Source organism: Amblyomma americanum, chromosome 8 (genome assembly GCF_052857255.1).
Source record: "Amblyomma americanum isolate KBUSLIRL-KWMA chromosome 8, ASM5285725v1, whole genome shotgun sequence".
Lineage (NCBI taxonomy): Eukaryota > Metazoa > Arthropoda > Arachnida > Ixodida > Ixodidae > Amblyomma > Amblyomma americanum.
The window spans coordinates 87,462,212-87,484,917 of NC_135504.1; the positions used below are offsets into that span (position 1 = coordinate 87,462,212).

The following is a 22,706-nucleotide window of genomic DNA, read 5'->3' on the forward strand; positions in this document are numbered from 1 at the left end:
TGGCTTTTACGGAGGCGGTGGAATACGTCCGTTCCCGAAGGGGAACGGTGCCAGGGCATTTATATATCGATTGTCTTCACTCCTTTCGGCACCTGCTGCATACAACTGCGCGATTCGGCTGTGGATCACATAAAGGCCACACTTACATCAGTGGCGTCGCACAGACCCCTCGCACTTTTCCATGTCCCTTGTCACGCCGGCATTCTCGGCAATGAGCTGGCAGATATCGTGGCCACTCGGGCTAGCCGTTCTCTCGCGTTCGGCGGGTGCTCCACTCGAAGGTCACCATCTGGGCTTCTTTCCGCTCTATTGTCAGGGCTACGTGGGCGGTCTGGTGGCGTGAGAACAACCAGGGAACAGGAATTTTTCCTGGGTGCCCGATGTCCTTTCCATCCCGGACTGCTTTCCGACACTGCGCCGAACCGTGACACTCATTACGTGCCACGGCCGTTTTCCGGCACACATGCACAGATTTAGACTTGCGCGTTCGCCTTTGTGCCCTTGCGGGGCCCCCGTTGGTGACGTTTATCATTGTTTAACCAATTTTATCATTATCTCACAAATCATCATCTAACCAATTACCTAAAAGATGCGTCAAGCATAGACAGAAAATTTATTTAGCATATGAGAAGGACTCAATTATCACTTACGATTGACAAATTATATGCATGAATGAATGAATAAATGAATGAATGAAATGAGTGAATATACCTCCAAACACCGGAACTGGAATGCAGCAACAGTGGAGAAGCTCCTCCTCCAGACAAAGTACATGGTGGCCTGCAGCGCCTCCCACACCTTGATGGCCTCCACGTACTGGACGGTGGACAACACTGCGTCCCTGCTGCCCCCGGACGACTTGCTGACAGAGCTGGACATGTCCACCTTGCTGGCAATGTGGTGCTTTGCGTGCAATGCGGCCAGATGAGCGTAGTACACGGTCGCTGGGGCACTCGCGCTTCTTGCACACCGGGCGTACGTGCGGCAGTGGTGGAAGCTCAGCTTCTGCACGTCGTCCGCCGTAAAGCTCGAGTCGTCCTACACGATATAATAGTACTATGGGTGGTGTGTTTATGCATATGTGCAGTGTATATACAGATAGACTGCCCTGTTAGCTATAGCTACCTGCTAAAGCGAACAGGTACAGACTATGATGTGCTAGTGGATGAAATAATCAAATTACAATTACACTTACTTGGCTGATAACACATTCTGCACTCTAAACTTATTTAGCCCAAGTGATTACGGCACTGCAGGGTACAATGTGAATCGAATTTTACCGCAGTTCCTAGTACATAGCCTTAGACACAATTACAGGAAAATACACAAAAGTGGTATGTATGTTCCCTGTACTTGACATATTTTGCTACACTTATCCATAAGCTATCACAGTAAAGGAAATGAGCATCAGTTGTGCACTGTTACAAAACCAAGCCTTCATTCAGGAAGCATGTTTTGTTTTAAATTATAATTTCTTATTCAATATAAATGCATAATACCACCATTCCTGTCAAAAAACCATTGGAACATATTGATTAAACTGTGCAAGTGAAAGCCATTATGCTCCAAAAAATGCACAGAGGCTTCAAGCATAGACAGAACATTCTGCACGCTAATCTTATTTAGCCCACGCACTGCAGGGTACAATGTGAATCTAATTTTGCCGTAGTTCTTAGTACATTGCCTTAGACACAATTACAGGAAAGTACACAAAAGTAGTATGTTCTCTGTACATGACATACTTTATTACACTAATCGATATGCTATCATAGTAAAGAAAATAAGCATCACTTGTGCACTATGTTACAAACCAAAGCCTTCAGGAAGCATGTTTTGTTTTAAATTATATTTTCTTATACAAAATAAATGCATCATATCACCATCCCAGTTAAAAGAAGAAAAACATTACAAGCCATTATGCACCAAAAAATTGCACAGATGCTTCAAGCAGGCTGTCAGCAAACGCTTGCGCATTGAGTTCTAATGCACTTCTGCAGTTACACCCTGCATTTTACCGATGTTTTCTCACAGTCCCCGGTTCCGTAAGGCAAATGGAAGGTATAAAAGGAAACCGAAGGTGGAAGGCAGAGAAGGGGAGCAGGCAAAGGTGGTGAGGTGAAAGCACATGTGCGTGCGCACAGAGGGGTTCGTGAGAGGAGGCTGTCGCTGATTTCTGGTAGCATGATTCGGTGCAGCCACGGTTCCCTTGCAAAAATTTTTTTAGGCACTCTATAGACTGTTCATAAATTTCTGTCTATAAAGTCTATAGGCCCTGCACTAGGGCGTCCCTCACTGTCCATACTGTGCCGCTTCGGGACGTTAAACCCCACAATTTTCAGCTCGAAAGACGCAGGTTCGATCGCAGCTGTGGTGGTGGCATTTCAATGGGGCGAAATTCAAGAAGTCTGTGTACTGTGCGATGTTAGTGGACGTTAAAGAACCCAATGCGGTCGATGTTTCCACAGCCCTTCACTACGGTGTCCCTCATAACCCAAGTAGCCTGGGATGTTAAACCGCCATAAACCAAACCATTTCTCTTATGTCAGTGGCCGTACAGGCAGTTAAGCAGTTATAATTATTTTGTCTGTTACATAACTACGACGTCATCGAAGGGCTTGGGCCAATAACCAGTGCAACTCTGGTATCAGTCCTCCTCACCAGCGGCAACCACCTCTCCCCTGCGGAGAAGACGGGGTGGTTGGGAGGTGCGTCGGCGTCCCGGCTCACACCCACGTGGCGAAGGCATGGCAGCTAGGAGCTGGCTATGCTCTGCTCGATGCCCCCTCGAGGATAAAACTACTAACTGTAAATAATTACTAAGTAACAGAGGAGACAACGGAACTCGAAATGCTTAAGAAGACTTAAGTGCACCACTAAATTTTTTTTCCTTCATAAACAACTGCGATGTCATCGAAAGGCACGGGGAAATCACGGGCCCAGATCTGGTTATCATTCCACCATCTTCCTCACCCAAGACACCCTCCGCTTCCACGCCTGCAAGCTGCGGAGTAGACGGGGTGGTAGTCCCGGCTCACACCCACGTAACGAAGGCACGGCAGGAGCTCGCTGTGCTGCTGCCCGAGGCCCCCTCCATTGCCGTCGACATCGAGCAATGCATGAGCCTGACGGGAGACCGGAGCTCCGCCTGCAATATGACAGAGTAGCGGTCAGTCTCGGTAATGACAATACATGCAAATGTATTCCCTGAACTGCCACAGCCGGGGTCCTCTGTTCACACTCTACTGGCAAAATTACTACAGGCCCCACTGTTACAGGGCGCTTCAGAACGCGCTCTGTTACTCTTAACATTTTACTGTCTTTCCTCTCCCGCGTGGTGTCACTGCTACTCCTGTCCTAGTGGGGCCACAACTCCGAGTGGTCTGCGCAAGGAAGACCATGCGTTGGTTTTCGTATTCCATGGTTACAGCGCGATCGACAGCACACAGAATAAAGGACGCAGCCCAACAAACGGAGCTGCGTTGTGTCCTTTATTCTGTGTCCTGACTATCGTGCTGTAACCACGGAATAGAGAAAGCTACGTTTAAGAAGCCAGCGAGCGGTGAAGACGGAAGAACAACAATCACAAAACCACAGGCTGTACTTTGGCTGTTATGACTGCGTGAGTCAACGCGAGTGATATCACAGACAGTGAATATAGAAGTGCGAAGCGTAAGCGACATGTGGTTCGATGCAGCTGTGGGGAATGGTGTTCATACATGCCTGTTTAATAACTTCCACACAGCTGCATCGTACAACCTTGTTGAGACAAGGGAACACGCAAAGGTAGTGGTTGCGTGGTCACATACGTTCTTCGTTCGATTCTGTGGGTCACTTTAGTTAACGTTTTGTGCTGGTTTTGAAGAGGCAGAAAAACCCGAATTACCTCCCTATTTGGGCACCAGAGGGCGGCACCTTTGCTAAGCGTTTTTGTAAATGTAGAGCCCAGGCATAGCTTTTAAATTTTTTTCGAATACTCACAAAGGCCACCTGTACAGATCTACAGGATTAGAGTAGGACCGTCAAAATTATTTAAGGGTCCCTTGAACAAATTAGCTGTGGCTTAACTACTGCTGAACCTGGTTACAGAGCGATAGCTGTGGTGTATCAGGCAACTCATCTCGGCTTGGTGTCTGTAACGTTGAGTGCGTTGCACTCAACTGTCACCCTGGCAGGTGGCATTTAAATTAATGGTTAGTCACGAGAGGCTGGTCACTTTACGATGCTGCACTTTACGATGCTGGGTTTAGCACTTGAAAATTTTAATGCATGGATGCGTGTAACGGCTATGTTTTCATCTCTTCTTGTCTGCAAATGTTTGTCCGTTGGTACGCATAAAAGGTGAGGATTTTTCACTTAAGGCAATTAATTTCGCTGAATACTCGGAGGAAATTGATGAAGTTGGTGAATTATTGATAATTCCTCCAGAAATGAATGAACAAAAGCAATAACTATATTTAACTAATAAAATGGATTACTTAGTGATTAATAACACTAGGCAAGAGTTAATAAAGGATAAATGACAAATTCCTTGACTGTCTAATTTAATTAACTACTAACTATAAATAATTACAGGTAACAGAGGAGACAACGGAACTTGAAATGCTTAAGAATACTTAAGTGCACCTCTAAACTTTTTTTTCCTTCATAAACAACTGCGATGTCATCGAAAGGCACGGGGCAATCATGGGCCCAAATCTGGCTATCATTCCATCCTCTTCCTCACCCGAGACACCCTCCGCTTCCATGCCCGCACACTGCGGAGTAGACGTGGGAGTAGTCCCGGCTCACACCCACGTGACGAAGGCATGGCAGTTGCTCGCTGTGCTGCTGCCCGAGGCCCCCTCCATTGCCGTTGGCGGCAACCAATCCAATGCTTGAGCCTGACGGGAGACCGAAGCTGCCGTCTGCAATATGACATAGAATAGCGGTAAGCTTCGATAATGACGACACATGCAAGAGGATTTCCTAAACTGCCACAGCCGGTGTCCTCCGTTTACACTTTACTGGCAAAATTACTACAGGCCCCAGTGTTAAAGGGCGCTTCTGTCATTTTGACCCTGTTATTTTGAATACTTAATTGACTTCCCTCTCCCACCAATTGTCATTGCTACTCCTGTCCAGGTGCGACGCACCAATTTTACACGGTGGGCTCCAACTCCGAGTGGTCTGCGCAAGGCCGATTCGAAAGCCTCTGCTGCGTCGCTGCAAGAAAGCTGCAAAACTTGTTGGGCGAGCTGTACTCTGTATTCCATGGTTACAGTGCAATGAACAGGACACAGAATAAGTGATGCAATAGGCAAAGCTGTGTTGATTCGTTTCTTCAGTGTCTCCTCAGTCGCACTGTAACCGTGAATTAGAGAAAGCTATTCTGAAAGAAGGCAGCAAATGGGGAAGACAGAACAGCCAAACTCATGAAGCGACACGTTGTACTTCAGCTGCTAATGAATGCACGAGTCAACGTCAGTGATATCACTTCCTGTGAATAGTGAATCAGAAACATAAGCAGCATGCGGTTCGAGCCAGCTGTTCCGAATGGTGTTCATGTGTACCTGTTTAATAATGTCAACATATATGTATTTCGTACAGCGTAGTTGAGACAAGGAACAATGCATAGATAGTAGGGAGTTATCACATACCTTCTTCGTTCGATTCTGTAGGTCACTTTAGTTAACATTGCACAGTATTGAAGAGGCAGAAAAGATATAATTACCTTCTCATTCGGGCACCAGAAGGTGGTACACTTGCTATGCACTACATTTCCTCTCTCTTTTTTGGCCTTTTATCATTTTCATTTACTGGCTACCACCAAGAGGATCTAAACTCCAAAGAAAATGGATAGCTGCTGGCTGCCAGTCTCACCTTAGCGGACATGCAAATGTCGAGACAAAAAAAGTGAAGATATGTTGCCCCCATACCTATTGCACTTCCTGGTACGACCTGTTGCTAGCGCAAACGAAGTCATCAGCTACAACGTAACTTGACAGGCAGCAAAGCAGAACGCACTATAGTGAACATGTTTGGGACAATACCTATCGGGGGTCAGGAAATTTTTAAAATCAAAACTAAAAATTGGCTTTAATATTCAGTGTAATGAGGGATACAGATCAGCTGAAAAAAATTACAATTACCGCCAGTTACCGCAAGTCACTTTTCCCAAGTGCTACTGAGAATCTTCGGCGCAAGGCATAGCGGTGTTGTCTGCATCATCGGCACTTATGTCAGCTACGGCGGACCGGTGTGATGAGAGATTGTTTGCTGCACATGTGCAGACGGGCTGAGACGACGGTCAACTGGCGAGGGGGGCTCTCATGTTTGGCTCCCCAAAAAAATGGCTGCGGCTTAGTTCGGCTGAGCCCGGTTACAGATTAGCCCCTGACGTTACCGAAGACGACTTGACTGGATCAACAACGGTTGGATGATGCCAAAAAATTGGCAACGAAGAGCTCTGGAGGCAGCCGCTGCTTCTACCTCCACCGCGTACGACTTCGGCAACGGACGAAGAGGTTGAGTATAAACTCAGTAATATACGTTGTGGGGCTAGTTGGTTCATAATCAGACTTCTTTTATGCACACAGAAAGACGACACAAAAAGACAAGGTAGACAGGACGGAGCGCAAACTTTCAACTGTTTTGTTCGAGAAAAAGTACATGACATTTATACCAACAAGAATGAATAGTAATCAGAGCCATGTGCCGGCCAGAACCCGGGAAAAGCACACAGAAGGCACCGGTGACTGACCTCATATGTAATTTATCTAAAAAAGCAGAATCTTTATGATATATTGTCACAGATGGTGCACTGACACATGAACTACCGCTTTTTCTTATATGGTAGGCTTCAGCCAATTCTCGAGCAAGCGTGTCAGTACTCCTGCACAAGACTTGAAAATAACTCTTAAGGACGCAGGCTTTTGCTGGAAGTACCAACCGCGTGCACAGAAGAAATTGTTGCCTTTTGATCCCAAGCAATCGAAAACTGTTAGGCGTGCTATCGCTTTGATGTGACTTGAGTCATCTCTAAGAAAGTCCTGTTGTCACATGGCGCAGGAAAGCTTTCAGGATCAGGTCGCGAAGCTAAAACAGGCAGGCTTTCCCCAGATAGTAGTGAGTTCACTTGCTGAAGCTCTTCTCAAGAAGATTAAACAAGAAAGGAGTAGGAACCAGACAATGGTTGCAGTTGCAAAAAAGAAAGTGAAACCTGCGTCATCCCATATCAGCATAAAGTGGCTCATAACCTCAAGCGCGTGGCTAACAAGTTTAAGGTACCCGTGGTTTTCTTGGCCCCAAGGAAATTTTCTTCACTGTGTAGTCTAGTTTCGAAAGATGGTAGCCGCAACTCAGATTGCAAAATCAAACATGTTAATAAGTTTGTGAAGTGTGAAAAAGGGGTAGTGTACAGAATTCCGCTGAAGTGTGGGAAGGTGTACATTGGGCAGTCGGGCCGATGTGTTAATGAGCGGCTAAGGGAACACAGTTTGTCTTTGAAGAACGGTACTGGTTCGCACCTGCCGGCGCACATCAGTGAGTGTGGAAAAGATAACGACATAAAACAGAAAGCAAAACAACTGTGTGATGCAATGCTCCAAGGCACCAGCATCTTGTGCAGGAGTACTGACACGCTTGCTCGAGAATTGGCTGAAGCCTACCATATAAGAAAAAGCGGTAGTTCATGTGTCAGTGCACCATCTGTGACAATATATGATAAAGATTTTGCTTTTTTAGATAAATTACATATGAGGTGAGTCACCGGTGCCTTCTGTGTGCTTTTCCCGGGTTCTGGCCGGCACGTGGCTCTGATAACTATCCATTCTTTTTGGTATGAATGTCATGTACTTTTTCTGGAATAAAACAGTTGAAAGTTTGTGCTCCGTCCTGTCTACCTTGTCTTTTTGTGTCGTCTTTCTGTGCGCATAAAAGAAGTCTGAGTATAAACTCGCTTAGCAATGCAGGATAATCACACATAACAATGCTTTCGATTAAGCTTTTCCATCCATAATCGCGGCCTAATCTGTAACCGGGCTTAGCTGCGCTAAGCAGCCATTTCTTTTTTGGAGCTGGACGTGAATGTACCCCTCGCCAGTTGCCTGTCGTCTCAGTGCGTTTGCACATGCGGAGCAGACAATCTCGCGTCGCACAGATGCGACATAGCTGACAGATGTGCCGATGATGCAAACGCTGCCGCTATGCTATGCACCAAAGATTCGCAGTAGCTCTTGCGAAAACTGACTTGCGGTAACTTGCCGTAACTAATTTTTTTTTCAGCTGATCTCAATCCATCATCACACTGAATATTAAAGCCAGTTTCTAGTTTTCATTAAAAAAACTTAATGCCCCCAATAGGTATTGTCCGAAACATGCTCAATATAGGGCGTTTCTCTACCCCTCTTCTAAAACTGAAATAGTTGAAAAAGAACAATTCATTATTTGTCGATCATTCTGCTAGTTAGCAGGTCTTGGATGTATTCTGATGCCCTACACCACTGAAAATGCTACGACGAACATAGACTGCTTTTAAAAATTGTGCTGACAGTATCAAGTGAAACATCCCGTCTATGGTGGGGCGGGTAACAGGAATTACATCTCACGACTTCTTCCCTACAGGCAAAGCAGGCACCCAGAGGCAGGAGTTTGTTTTCCCAATGACGCCAAATTCTCATAATGATGGGTGTGTCCCCGTATATATCAGTAGCCCAGTGCGGAGACTCCGCACAGAGAGAGACCTTGCATGCTACGTGGGAAGTGTATCAAAGACAGATACCCACCTTCCTTGGCTGCCGGAGTTTCAACTTGAGAAAATTTTCATCCCGGCTCCCCCGAGCGACTCCGGCCAGCTTCCACACCCAAAACACCGACAGCTACCCTGCGAAGGCGAAGTCAGCCTCAGGATAAGCAAGAAGATGGAACAGAAAACAATACCGGTTCTCCCAACGTCATTAATTCACTACAGAAAGGAACCATGAACTGATATTTGCTGCTGTTAAGAAAAGTGCACGAACGCTGGATATTACACAGCTGTGCTAAACTGGGCAAGTAGGAGCATTTGTATTTTTCGACAGCGCCGGTGTCGTGCCTCTGCCTTCATCTGTGTCGTTTTTTCGCGCTACGTTTTCGAAAAACTCGACACACGCGGACGCGCTAGAAAAAAAAATTAAAAGAAAAAAAGAAAGGCTGGAACTGAACCCCGCGGTGCCCCATCCAGCCCACGTTTATGGGTACGCTCAATGCAAAGGCTCTCCAAGATTGCCCATTCAGGGCATTGGGGTATACGTACGGCTTATAACGTGCAGTGAGCTGTCGCGCTAATCGGTTGGGGGCTGCAATTTGAAAAAAAAAAGATATTTGTAAATGACGAGTCCACGCATAGCTTTTCAATTAGATTAGAATACTCATAAGCACCACCTGCACAGATGTACTGCATTAGAGTATGACCATCGAAATCAATTAAGGGTCCCTACTGTATGCATGCCACACTCCTGCTTCTGAGAACTGCAGATCATTGTGTCTATTTGGGACCAGTGGTCATTTCAGGCTTGCAAGATCGGCAGCCAATCTCAGCTCAATGTATCATTTCGTAGTAATACCCGCTGTTTAGCATCCAGAGAGTTTACGTAGTCTATATAAAGAAGGCAGTAGTGTCTGTGTGTGTGTGTGCGGGGGGGGACGAGGTGTCTCCAGATCAATTTCAACCACCAGGTGTTCTTCAACTTGCACTCAGATCCTAAAGCATGTGCCCACTTTCGCATTTCACCTCCCGCAACCTCGATCCCGCAACCTCAGGCTCAGTGCGCGATTTCATATTCATCTTACTGATGACCTTTAGTGGTGAATAAGTTGGTTAGCGAGAGTGAAGTCATAGTATTGTTTGCGGCATTTGAATTAAACCAAAAATGAAAACGGCTGTGCATGCAGATTCTGGAGCATCTTTAGAAGTACGATGTGCTTCATTGCCCGAAGAGAACACAGGCCACATAACTCGCTCAGTGAAGCGAAAAGAAAAATGTCAAAATCTTTAAGAAGGAGATCAGCCTTACGTAGGCACAATAAATATTTGCGGGTTTTGCTGCACGAGCTGTTATAAAGAGGGCGTCCCGGCGGATGTTGGATGTGTATGCACACACGGTCAACATCCGATCACGTGACCATCAAGTGACTGCGCATTGCAGTAGCCCAGGTATTGGCACAAAATAACCAGGTCTAAGACATTACTGTTTTACTGTAGCTGTTCTAAATGGACAGCCACCAAGATGGCAACAACTTTCGCCGAGTTCTGCGCGTTACGGTGCACAGCTTAGCACTTCGAATTTTAATGTATGAATGCGTGTAATGATTATGTTTTCACCTATTCTTGTCCACAAATGTATTGCTGTCGGTCTGTACAAAAGGTGCTAATTTTTCTCTATAGGCAATTAATTTCATAAATACTCGGCGTATTTGACGAAATTGGTGAATTACTGGTCATTCCTCGAGAAATGAACGTACAAACAAAATAAAAAGCAAATAAACAATAGAACTAATTAATCAGTGATTAATAACACCAAGTAAGAGTTAATAAAGAAAAAATGGCAAATTCCTTGGCTGCTTCATTTAATGAACTACCTTCAATGATTAATTACATTACTTAGTGAAAGAGGAGCTGGCAGAACTCTTTCGCGCGTGAGAAGACTGAAGTGCACCTTTAATTTTTCTTTTTTTTGCTTCATAAACAACTGGGATTTCAACGGAAGGCATGGGCCAATCACGGCCACGCTCTTCCTCACCCGAGACATGCTGGCGTATCCTCCGCCCGCAACCTGGCGAGTAGACGGGGCTGTTGGCACTTGCGATGGCGTCGCGGCTCACACCCACGTGACGAAAGCATGGCAGCTAGGAGCTAGCTGTGCTGCTGTCCGAGCCCCCTCCATTGCCGTGGGCGGCGAGCAATGCATGAGCCTGACGGGAGACCGAGGGAGCCGCCTGCAATATGACACAGAATAGCGATCAGCCACGACAGTGACAAAAATAGCAAGAGGATCCCCTGAACTGCCACAGCCGGTGTCCTCTGTTTACACTCTACTGACAAAATTACTACAGGCCCCACAGTTACAGGGCACTTCAGGACACGCCTGTTATGTTGAACGTGGTGTCACTGCTACTTCTCTCCAAGTGGTAGTTCCAACTCAAGTGGTCTCCGTAAGAAAGACCGTGAGAAACTTCCCGACGCATCAATCGCTGCGATAAACCTAAGTGATGGAGGTATCTTTTGGACAGCACGGGCGGAACTGGCCAGCAGCTTGTTTTTAAAAGTCTCTCTGAGACCAGGTGGTCAAGACACGCTGAATCATGTAAGGCCATTCTGAAAAATTTCAATGCAGTCTTGTGTTGCCTAGAAGCTATATCAAAGAACAAGAAAAAAAAAACGGTGACACTAGGAACGAAGTGCACTCTCTCTTCAAGAAAATGAGAAAAATTGAGACAGCATTCATGGCGATTTTCTTGAGTGAAACCATGGAGCGCTTTGACAAAATGAGCGTAGCACTTCGGAAACCAGGCCTAGAGATTTCAACTGCTGTAGACCAGCTGAGCTCTCTAGAAGGCTTTGTTAATTCTTTGCGACCTCTCTTTGATACCTTCGAAGAGAGAGCATGCACGCTAAGTACCAATCAATGCTATCAGGATGTTGTCGGGATCAAGCACCCGGACGGAAAAAGTGATAGTGCGCTACAAGGTAGAAAAAAGTTTGTTGCAGAGACCTACAACGTTGTACTTGACAGTCTAGGCTCTGCTTTGCGAGTGCGAAAGGCAGCCTACACTGAACTCTGCGAAAGGTTCGGATTCCCAAAATTGCTGACAGAAGTTGGGAGCGAGGCCTCTCTGGCACAGCAGGCTGATATGTTGGTGAAAACCTATAAAAATGATTTGCAGCGAGCATTTTTCGCTGAAATCGTTCAGTCTACGAACTTTCTGCACAACCCCAGATAACCAAATATGCCCTTTGAACATCCTAAGAATGCGTAGTGCTGGATATTGTGTACTTCTTATAGACATCCCAATTAGTGCACAGAACACTGGAGATGTTCCACTGATCATCAGAAATGCATCGGTACCTCTAGCATAGGATGTGCCTTAGATCAAATGGTTGGATATTTGTTGCATCCAGGGAATATCCATAATGTGTATCATCATCACATAGCATACTTCTAATGGATATCCTAATTTGTCCATGGAACACACATAAGATATTCAATAGATCACCAAAGGTGCCTCTGTACCTCTAGTAATGGATGTGCACTAAACCTTGTAGTTGGATATTTGTCGCATCCACTGGGTGGCCAGAAATGCTACATAGATGTCTTATGCACCTCATACCTATGAAAACGGGCGTACTGTCATTTGATACAAATGGTTACTCTCCCATGAATTTCACCTCAATAAAAATAAACTACACACACAATAGCATCACACGAATTTATGTTACTGACTTAAGCTGCCTGATAACCTTGAGTGTGCTTTACTGATAATAAGAGCAACATACAAGACACTTGGTCCCACTACGGTGTCTATAACAGTTTGCTGGAGGCCGAGTTCTGGGAACAAAACTTTTTGTAGTTAACAGAGGAAAAAGCTTCCATACAGATCAGGTGGGTGGATTACGCTACTGTGCCAGAATAAATGTTTTTCTGCACGCCCATGTCCCACAAACTTTTGCTCCTGATAGTACAACTATGCAGCATTGCAGAGCAACAGTCGATAGCTGCTGAAGCACAATACTTTCCTCTTGCTGATGCTTACACTCAATAGAGTGTGCACTAAATTAAGGAAGGAAAAATAAATGGCTTTGATAATATAACTCCACCAGTTTAACCAACAATGACAAGTTACTTAGCATCAATGCTTTTCAGTTAGAATATCTGCATCAGAAAAGCCATAACAAATAAAACTAACACAGGGTGGTAAAAATGTCAAAAGCCATAACAAATAAAACCAGCACAGGGTGGTAAATAATGTCTTAATAAAGAAAACGAGCATATGCAGTTATTCACTCAGATGTTGACAAGCTTCAGATGTTGACAGGCACCCTTTTTACACGAGAGACTTGTCATATAGCTCTTTTGTCACTTACATAGCTAAGCAACTCAGGATCCGTCTTGTTTAAGGTGCTCATGAATACAGATGAGAAAGACTAGAGCTTTCTTAAGCAAAAGGTTAGCACAGTAGATGAAAAGTTTGTGTCTATGCACTCAAACTCTCAAAGCCTGGTTGTGAGAATATAGGGTCGGTGGGAAGCATGGTGATTTCGTCGCAGGCTGGGGCTGTAATGGTTCCGATGGTGACAGATGGCCACTACTTGGCTGCACAAATATTTAATGCTCTCAAAACTTGATGCAAAAAGTAACCTGACAACCAGCATTTATATAAAATGTATATGTACTCAAAAAATTATGGTGACATTAGTTCTCAAGCTTCTAAGTCATCCCTTCCAGAGAAAAGAAACTAATATGGCAAGACAGCTGACGAACTAAAGTAGGTAGCAGACATTGATTATTACTGGACTGAAAACCATTCTCCAATTCCAGAAGCAATATCATGGACACAATGTGTTAGCACAATCAGCAAGCCACAACTTTCCACATAATGTGGTCAGACTGCAGTTAGTTACCAGCAGCTCAGAAAGATAAACTAATCTGAAATTAAAACAATTTTCACTTGTGTACATTACAGTTGCATATCTACATTGCTTTAACGAAACATTATAAAATGAGGAGGGTAGATTGTTGTCTTCTAGAAATTATTTTTAAAAAAGCAGCACAGAAAGCAATAGCAACACAGTAGAATGCCAACTCATTCAGTTAATTGAACATTTACAAGGCTTAGCAGGCAGAAACAAATATAAAGTCACACATGTTGTAGTTTTCCAGGAAAATGAAAGTTTGGTTGCATAGAAGCTAGACAATCGCGTTAAAAATTAAAGAAATGACCAGAATAAAGTCAAACTCATGCATGAAACAATGTATCACATTCCGACTGTTTGCAGTAGGCCATCTTTATCAAAATGTTTTCAGTCAACCAGTGGGCATAAAAATTTAGGAAGCAAACAAGCTATTTTACGTTTTTGAGGAGCCTCGATGCCTCGCAGGTGCATGACGCAGCCAATCCTTTAAGGCTGCTTCCACTTTATGGTCATTGCAGCTATGGGCAGCCTCTAGAGCAGCTAGCAAAAGAAACATGAATATAAGTTTCTTGGTTTTGCATTACTGTGTTTAGAGTTCTAGCTGCTGCAAAGATCACTGCCCGTAGAGCAGCAGAAAAATCAACAAGCTAATTCTTAAATGCAAACTTAATCCGTGGGGCAAACTGCGACCTTAGGCTCCGCTAATTTTAGCACTTGCATGAACAGCCAATGTGAAGTACTTTCAGCAGCTTTACGTTTAGTTGGTTGCATATATCATCATCATCAGCCTGTACGAAGTTCATTGCAGGACAAAGGCTTCTCCCATATTTTGCCAATTAACCCGCTCCTGTGCAAGCCGCGGCCACGTTATCCCCGCAAACTACTTAATCTCATCTGCCTACCTAACTGCTTAATGCGCTGCCTAACAAAGAGACAATACAAAAAACACAGCACATATTTGAGTTGTGAAAAAGTGTCCTGGCGGGTTGCTGTTATGCCTTGGAAGGCATAACAGCAACTGCAGGGCGTAGAACGGTGGTAATATGTCCATGCAAGACAGACATAGAATGGAGCGAAGGCCCATTGGTGGATCAACGAAGCTATCGCATTTAAAAGGAACATAGGCAGAAAGGAGGTCTGAGAGCCATTGTGATGTGTATTGGGCATGAGGAAAAGTTTAGCATATGTGTTTTCTACCACGATAACCGCAATCGACATAACGGGTGATGTGTTCAGTAAATGCACATTTCTTGTCCCTTTGCAAGGTAAGTAAGCGGGAACAGTCGGTACTGGCAGTTCAGGGTAAGATACATAAATTGCAATGGAGAAATTTTATGATGCCGCCTTCCTCTGCATTTGTTTCCATAATTTTGTAAGAATGCTAAGAAAGCTTTTGCGCCAAACTCTTGACGATCTAAAGTTTGAGCTGAAGCGCATGTAGAAATGTTGACTCATGCTTACCAAACACGCAACTGCAATTGTGAAGATCACTGAAAGCCAGTTTTCCTTTTTTGCCGTGAATGAGAAAAACGCAGCCATCATGTCAAACATGACAGTCCTAAGAATCCTCCTGATACAGGATTCAGGCGTTGTCCCTCCAACATCAGTGAACTTACGAATCTGCATTAAAATATTTTATGTGAGATGAAGATTGACATTGAAAACTTGTCAAATTAAAACAATATTCATTGCAACTGCGTAACACAAAAAAACTAGGAGCATACACAAGGCAGATTCCATTTTGAATGACAGTGCTGAACATTAAAAAATTTAAAGCTAAACATATAATTCATGTGGACATACATGCTGACTGCAGAATCTGCTGACGAACATGCTGACGAAGAATCAGCAGCTTGCTCAAAAACGCTGGCGCAAGGGTCGTCTGACGAACCGCTGGCATCACTTGCATTGTCACAAGGAAGTGCAAAGTAGTCGGCATCACTCGCTTCGCGCAGAGTTTCGCCATCCGGTTCACCTGAATGACTCGGAATTGAGCTCGTAAAGCGAGTCTGCAAAGAGCTCGGCGCTTCCGATACTCGTAAAAGCGCCTGAACTTCTAACCGGACTTTGTTCCGAACAGACCGCACTTTGCTTGGTTTCGGCATCGCAACTATCAGCCATGCTACTCGGCAGACACACCAATTATCCTTCGTGGGCATCTACAATCAACCTACACCGCTACCTAAAGACGAGGATAGTCTTGAATAGTTCAGCACAAATCGTCCGATGCTGCAACAAAGAAGTAAGGTCCACGGATTTTCAATCAAATAGTTAATCAACTGACAGCAAACGGCTGCATGACATGTCGAACACATGGAATGAAACCGCTATGCAAACGGAGCTATCGCACATACTTTTGATGTCGAGCCATATGTGGAGCGCAGAAACGGTAGAACACGCAAACGTATTGTGTGGCAGGCCGCCAGAACCCAACAAACCAGCCAACTTCAGCGCTACCGCTGGCTAAGCTAAAGCTGAGCAAACGCGCCGAGTCGAAGACCGCGCTACCGCGCCCCATGCGGAGCAGTGAGTATTACTGGTACTACTATGTACCGATAGGTGAAGCTGGCTTGAGTTTTCCCGTTGTGGCTTTTTGTGCTCATACATAACATTTCAAGCCAGCAAATATGTTTGTGTTGCCTTTCTCATGCACCCTTTATGCGAAAACAAGAGTGATTGAAGATTATTTTTAAAGTGTGGTCAGGTGACACTGTATCGCGCGCCCACGGACGTCGAACGGCCTGCGCCGTCGTCTGCTACGGTATGCACTTCGCTCAGCACGATTTTGGGTAACTGCCTTCCCTGTAAAACTGTGTCTAGTTTGCCTAGTTTGAACTACTCAGTTTGCAAGCAAATGCGCTGCACGTATGCATTAGCATTTTGGAATAGGCAGGAATTAAGCTTCTGATTCGCAAAAAATGCACAGGTAACAGTATGCTTTACAATTTAATAACAAAGCGGCAGAAGAGCCTTTAATAACGCAGTAGCACTACTAGCCGCATTCCTGCATATTCGGCCTTATGAACAAGTGTATATTTTGCCGAAGCCAATAATTAAGGAGCAAGTTTAGCAAAGGAAAAGTGTAAGCGAGCGCCGAGAACACGTGCGGCGTAGCACCTGACTGTTTCCGCATGCCTCTTGCGCTTTCCTCAAGGTCACCGGATCACAAAACCGCCACGACCTCTTGGTTATATCACAAACGAAGGCAAAGTTTCGCATTATCAATGTTCCGCATGATCGCCAAAAAGCTCTTTACTTGCCAATGGAAAACTTTAATAAATTCATTCCATATGGCACGCATCTTAGGATTCAGTCTTTTCATATGTTCGAATGCGGCACTAAAGCTGCCAAAGAAAGATATATGGGCAATATTAATTGACACGGTTTGCGCATCCAATATCCGTGTTTGCTGGACGTACATTAAGAGCATTCTTTGCGCATCGAGTATTCGCGCTTGGTGGACATGCACTAGATTGTATATTAGGCATTTAGATTATATATTAGGCATAGGAGAGACACAATGACAGGAAATAAACAGACAGCTATTACATCACTGAATTTGTATACGTCTTGTGACCTCAATGTCACTCGTTTCCTACTCGTTTCCTACGCCATACATATGGCCACCGTACGGCTGTCGAAACTGAAAAAATTGGGGGTGGTTTAGCTTTGGTTACACCTGGAGTGACGCGATAGCTACAGCTGGCCGAGTGGAACTTGGTCACGTGACCAACCATGTGACGAACCACGTGATCAGTCACGGCGCCGCAGCCGCCACGGTGGCTGAGTGGTTATGGCGCTCGACTGCTGGCCCGAAAGACGCAGGTTCGATCCCGGCCGCGGCGGTTGAATTTCGATGGAGGCGAAATTCTAGAGGCTCGTGTACTGTGCGATGTCAGTGCACGTTAAAGAACCCCAGGTGGTCGAAATTTCTGGAGTCCTTCACTTCGGCGTCCTTCATAGCCTGAGTCGCTTTGGGACGTTAAACCCCCATAAACCATAAACCAAACCAGTCACGGTGCCGCACCGCCGGCAGCTGCTCCGCACCTCGTGACCAACCACGTGACAGTGTGGCGGCGCAGCCACGCTGAAGGCTCGAAATGCTACCGTAATGTAGCTATCGCTACACAAAGAAATATCAGTGAAATCATTGGATGCCAAAATTATATGCCAGACTCAACCAATTCCACTTGACGGTCAGAGTTAGCTGTTGTCCTGGGCATCTTTGAAACGAAAGCTCTCATAACCAAAATTCTTGGTCTCTTTAAAAACAAAAATGAAGATTTAAACCGCCAACCAATCCTCACCTGTTAGGTGTAGTGGAATTCATAGGGGGCTGGTCTGGATGCCGGCTGCCAGTCGCCCCAGTACGCGACGCATGCATATTCCACACAACTGCCTGGCTGCAGACGACGGCTCCGCCGGGAGTTGCTGGTGTCTTGCGAGCACCCGCTGCGAGAGTCAGACGACAACGTCCGCTACCGTTCGCTGAGAAAGCTACTGCTTCAAAATGAATGTGGATTAGCTCAGCTAATCCAGGATATATACAAAGCGAAAGCTGTGGGCGTTCGTTGTCTTCATTGGCGTTAGCGTTGACAACGTTTCCTTGGAAGGTGTTTCAGAGCCCCTTTAAGTCGCTTAAGAGTGCAATCGCAGGCTGCATCTCGCGTGCCATCTCTTGGCGCTGTGGCGTTACTCCACTGTGTTGATAGTCGCTACGATTGGTCAAGCGGCTTTCGGCTGCTCGTGCGTATATGCTATACTAACTGTCGCCATTAGTTGTTGACGTTATTTAGTCATATTAATTTATTAGATGCATTGCTGCTTGCTCTTATTTCACTCTGAACCCACACAATACCTTATATCGCACTCAACTCCAGCTCCTCCTCCGTGGTCGAGGAATAGCGCGTCCCGATTAAAACCCAAGGTTCGAGTCCCTGCTGGACAACTTTTCTCTTAAGCGCAATTGCTTCTCTTTCTTCGATTGTCCTGTGGCTGTGACGTCACGACCCTCTTGGACAATGTGAATTGTCGACACGTCGCCGGACCCCGGGCTTTCGCCACAACGGCTACTCTAACGCTCATGTATGAAGAAAAAGGAACGCCGACCAAAAGGTTGTTGTTTAAAACGAAGACGTTTCGGCTTCCATACGGAAGCCTTGATCACTTCATACATGAATCTTCTACCCGACCAGACGAGTTTTCGTCAGACTTTAGATTTCACTACTCTAACGCTATCGCGTTAAAATCTCCCAGCTTTCACCGCTGGCTCGTTTGCCATGCAACTGCGCGCTGAGCTCCCATATTGAGATAAATTTTCTCTCGTAGCAATTTTAACAACTGGACCTGCCCGTTTCGGCCGAGCACGACGCAAGCCCGGAATCGTCTCACGGAACAAAACCCAGACGTAGGCAGCAACCTTCTTCACCTATGGGAAGCACGAAGGAGCCTTATCAGGAGATAGAGGCAGCAAAAATACAACAGCAAAGTCAAACTGAAGATCGCCGAACTAACCAAGAAGGCATCAGAGCACGCAGACATCAGAATCGTCTCACGGAACAAAACCCAGACGTAGGCAGCAACCTTCTTCACCTATGGGAAGCACGAAGGAGCCTTATCAGGAGATGGAGGCAGCAAAAATACAACAGCAAAGTCAAACTGAAGATCGCCGAACTAACCAAGAAGGCATCAGAGCACGCAGACATCAGAATCGTCTCACGGAAAAAAACCCAGACGTAGGCAGCAACCTTCTTCACCTATGGGAAGCACGAAGGAGCCTTATCAGGAGATGGAGGCAGCAAAAATACAACAGCAAAGTCAAACTGAAGATCGCCGAACTAACCAAGAAGGCATCAGAGCACGCAGACATCGCCACGCAAAACTGGCAACAGTTTATGGAAACACTTGGAGGAAGGCTAGGCATGGCCCGAATTTGGAATATGCTAAGAGCCTTGATAGACCCAACAAAAACCAAAACGGAAAGCGGCAAGTCCATGAAACGACTAATCCACACCTTCCACGGAACGAAAAACCTACTAACGCAGACACCGAGGGAGAAATGCTACGGGACAACCACGCACCCAAAGCAAGACCAAGAATACACAAGACAAGACAACTCCGATATGGATAGGCTATTCACCCAGGAGGAAGTAAGGGCAGCCATAGTGGAAGCCACAAAGAATACGGCAGCCGGAAAGGACAGAATAAATAACGCTACCATTAGAAACATGGGATACACGGCCATCGCCGAACTTACCAAGTTCCTAAACGAAATCTGGGAAAATGAATCGTGCCGGCGGAATGGAGACATGCAGAGGTAATTATGATACCCAAGCCCGGCAAAAGGCTCCAAATCAAAAACCTCAGACCAACCTCCCTGACCTCCTGCCTAGGGAAGATATACGAGTGAGTGGTCAATGAAAGGATCACAAACTATATGGAGGACAAGGGATATTACCCTCATGCCATGTTTGGCTTCAGAAGCCAAAACGTACTCCTACAATTAAAGGTGGCAGTCCTCACTGTAATATCAAGAAGTGGAGGACACACAGTAGTAGCGCACGACGTAAAGAAACCTTCGATAACATCGGACATGCAGCCATCACGGAAGGTCTCAATGACAAACTGTGAAAACAGAGCCTTCCGATACGCCAAAGCCTTCTTGACGGAGCGAACGGCGACGACAGGCATCGGAAACAAAAGATCTGAAAGCTTCACGGTTCCAAACAAGGGCATCTCGCAAGGCTCAGTAATATTTACTAACATGTAATAGTAATTGCGGGGCGCTCAAGGCACCTCGCAAGGCTCACCGCTACTATTCAATGCAGCGATGACAGGACTCACGAAAGTACTCGACGAAATAGAAAACATCTGCTACGTAATGCATGCCGATGACATTACAAGATGGACAACCACAGGCTCCCTAGCAGCAAAAGAAGAGCAGCTACAAAGAGCGATCGACCATACTGAACAATACGCCAAAGCCAGAGGACTATCGGGCTCAGCAGAAGAATCAGAATACGTAAATTCAAAAAGAGTACACAAAAATGCGACTCCCAAATCACCCTGAAACTCGGAAACGAGACATCACCTGAGAAAATGGAACTCAGAGTGCTTAGAATATGGCTGCAAAACACAGTACGATACAGCAAAACCATCGCCTCTCTTAAGAATACAACAGAGGAAGTCGCCAGAATCGTGCGAAGAGTCAGCAGTAAAAAGAGAGGGTTAGAGAACAGGACACCCTAAGTCTCATAGACAGTCTTGTCACGAGCAGGGTAACGTACAGTCTCCTCTACCACGAACTAAACAAGCAAGAAACTCTACAAATCGACACTATACTATGCAAAGCGTACAAAACGGCGCTCAGATTTCCAATATTAACATTAACCGATAAGATAATGGCACTGGGAGTATCGAACACCTTCGACGACCAACGAGAAGCGCAACGTAGTACGCAACTAGACCCTCACTAAAACGAAGACACATATTAGAGAAATTAGGGCTACCCTTGGGCACACAAAAAGACAAGCAACAAGCAAAGACAAGCAACAAACAACATCCGGGTAAGACCCATACCCAGACACATGGACCCCAATGTACGCCATGAAAGACAAGCCATAGTCCGAGTACTCAGCAGAGAATTCAGAGACGATCCCAGCGCAGTCTACACGAATGCAGCAAAGTACCGCTACCAACGCAAAACGATCGCCGTTGTAACAGACGAAGGAGCTCAGGAAAGAAATAACCAGCGCAACGATAAACAACCCAAGCACAGAGGCAGCTGAAGAGGCCGCCATTGCTCTGGCAATATCGCACGGCAACGCAACAGGACAAAACCTCACTATAGTGACGGACTCTAAACAAACTTGCAGAAACTACACAAGAGGGAGGATCGACAGCATCTCCAATCATATTGTACACACGACGAGAAGACACAAACACTAAACATAATATAGTATGGGTTCCGGGACATGGGAGGATGAGGGGATACATGACAGCAGACGAGCTAGCTCGAGGTTACGTCAACCGAGCAGACTCAACACTTTGCACCACGGGCACCTTTGACCTGTTACCTCCACGTATTCAGACATACTCGATCATTACAGGGGTCAGCGGAAACGCTACCCAGCTCTACACAAAAGGCTATCCAAAGAGGAGGCGGTAGACTGGCGCAGACTACAAACCGATACATACACGCACCTACACAAACTACACAAGCTTTTCCCTACACAATATGTAGACGAATGTCCGTGGTGCCAGGCTAAACATACACTAGAGCATGTCACAATGACCTGCCCTAAGGCAGACTTAGAGCCTCGTATAGACCACCCGAGTGTGACACAGTGGGAGCACTTGTTGGCCAGCCAGGACGAGGGAGCGCAACGATTTCTCGTACGCCGAGCCACGATGCCAAGTGCGACATCCTGGACCGTGGATCGACCACGGCGCCTAGTGACCCGTAAGGGCGCAACCCTTTAAATTTGTCACAAATAGTTTTTTTTTTCATCCATTCATCTGGGACGCTGCAGATGACACTATTAGGAAAGCGGTGGCGGGCATGGAGGCACACTATACACGACAGATGGCACCACCAGGTTCCACCGCCTCCCTTTGGTGGAAACCTGCGCTGTCGACTTCGGCCAAGTGATCTCGGCGCGGAGGATTTTGGGCATGCATCATGTGGTGCGCATACTTGACGTGCCCAGTTGCAAAACTTCCCGCTAGGCAAAAAAAATTGGAGGACGCTTAAGCTTCCTCGTTAAGAGTGAGACACGACAGCGTGTTGCAGCGCTGCCAAGGAGCCCAGGGAACACCAACACCCATTCGGCGCTACGCCTGGCCCCTTGAAAAATTTAAGGAAAGGACACCTGCCTCACGTATCTCGGTGGACACCTGAACCGGGCCGTAAGGAAAGGAAATTGAAATAAAAATTGGTTTAAAGGAAAGGAAATGAGCTGGACACCAGTACAGGGAAGGAAAATACCTTTCCTTACGGCGTGGTTCAGGTGTCCACCTAGATGCGCCATTTTTCACTCACGGCCTAAGACCGACCACA

At 45.9% G+C, this 22,706-nt stretch overlaps 1 long non-coding RNA gene across 1 annotated transcript; it reads right to left on the reverse strand.

Annotated features, from left to right (window-relative positions):
• Positions 1–4,649: 4,649 nt before the first annotated feature.
• On the reverse strand, positions 4,650–18,082 carry LOC144101982 (uncharacterized). Its single transcript, XR_013308131.1, has 4 exons — positions 17,956–18,082; positions 10,758–10,953; positions 8,763–8,860; positions 4,650–4,904 (listed from the first exon to the last, which is right to left on the reverse strand). It is a non-coding gene; the product is annotated as an uncharacterized LOC144101982 (long non-coding RNA).
• Positions 18,083–22,706: the final 4,624 nt, after the last annotated feature.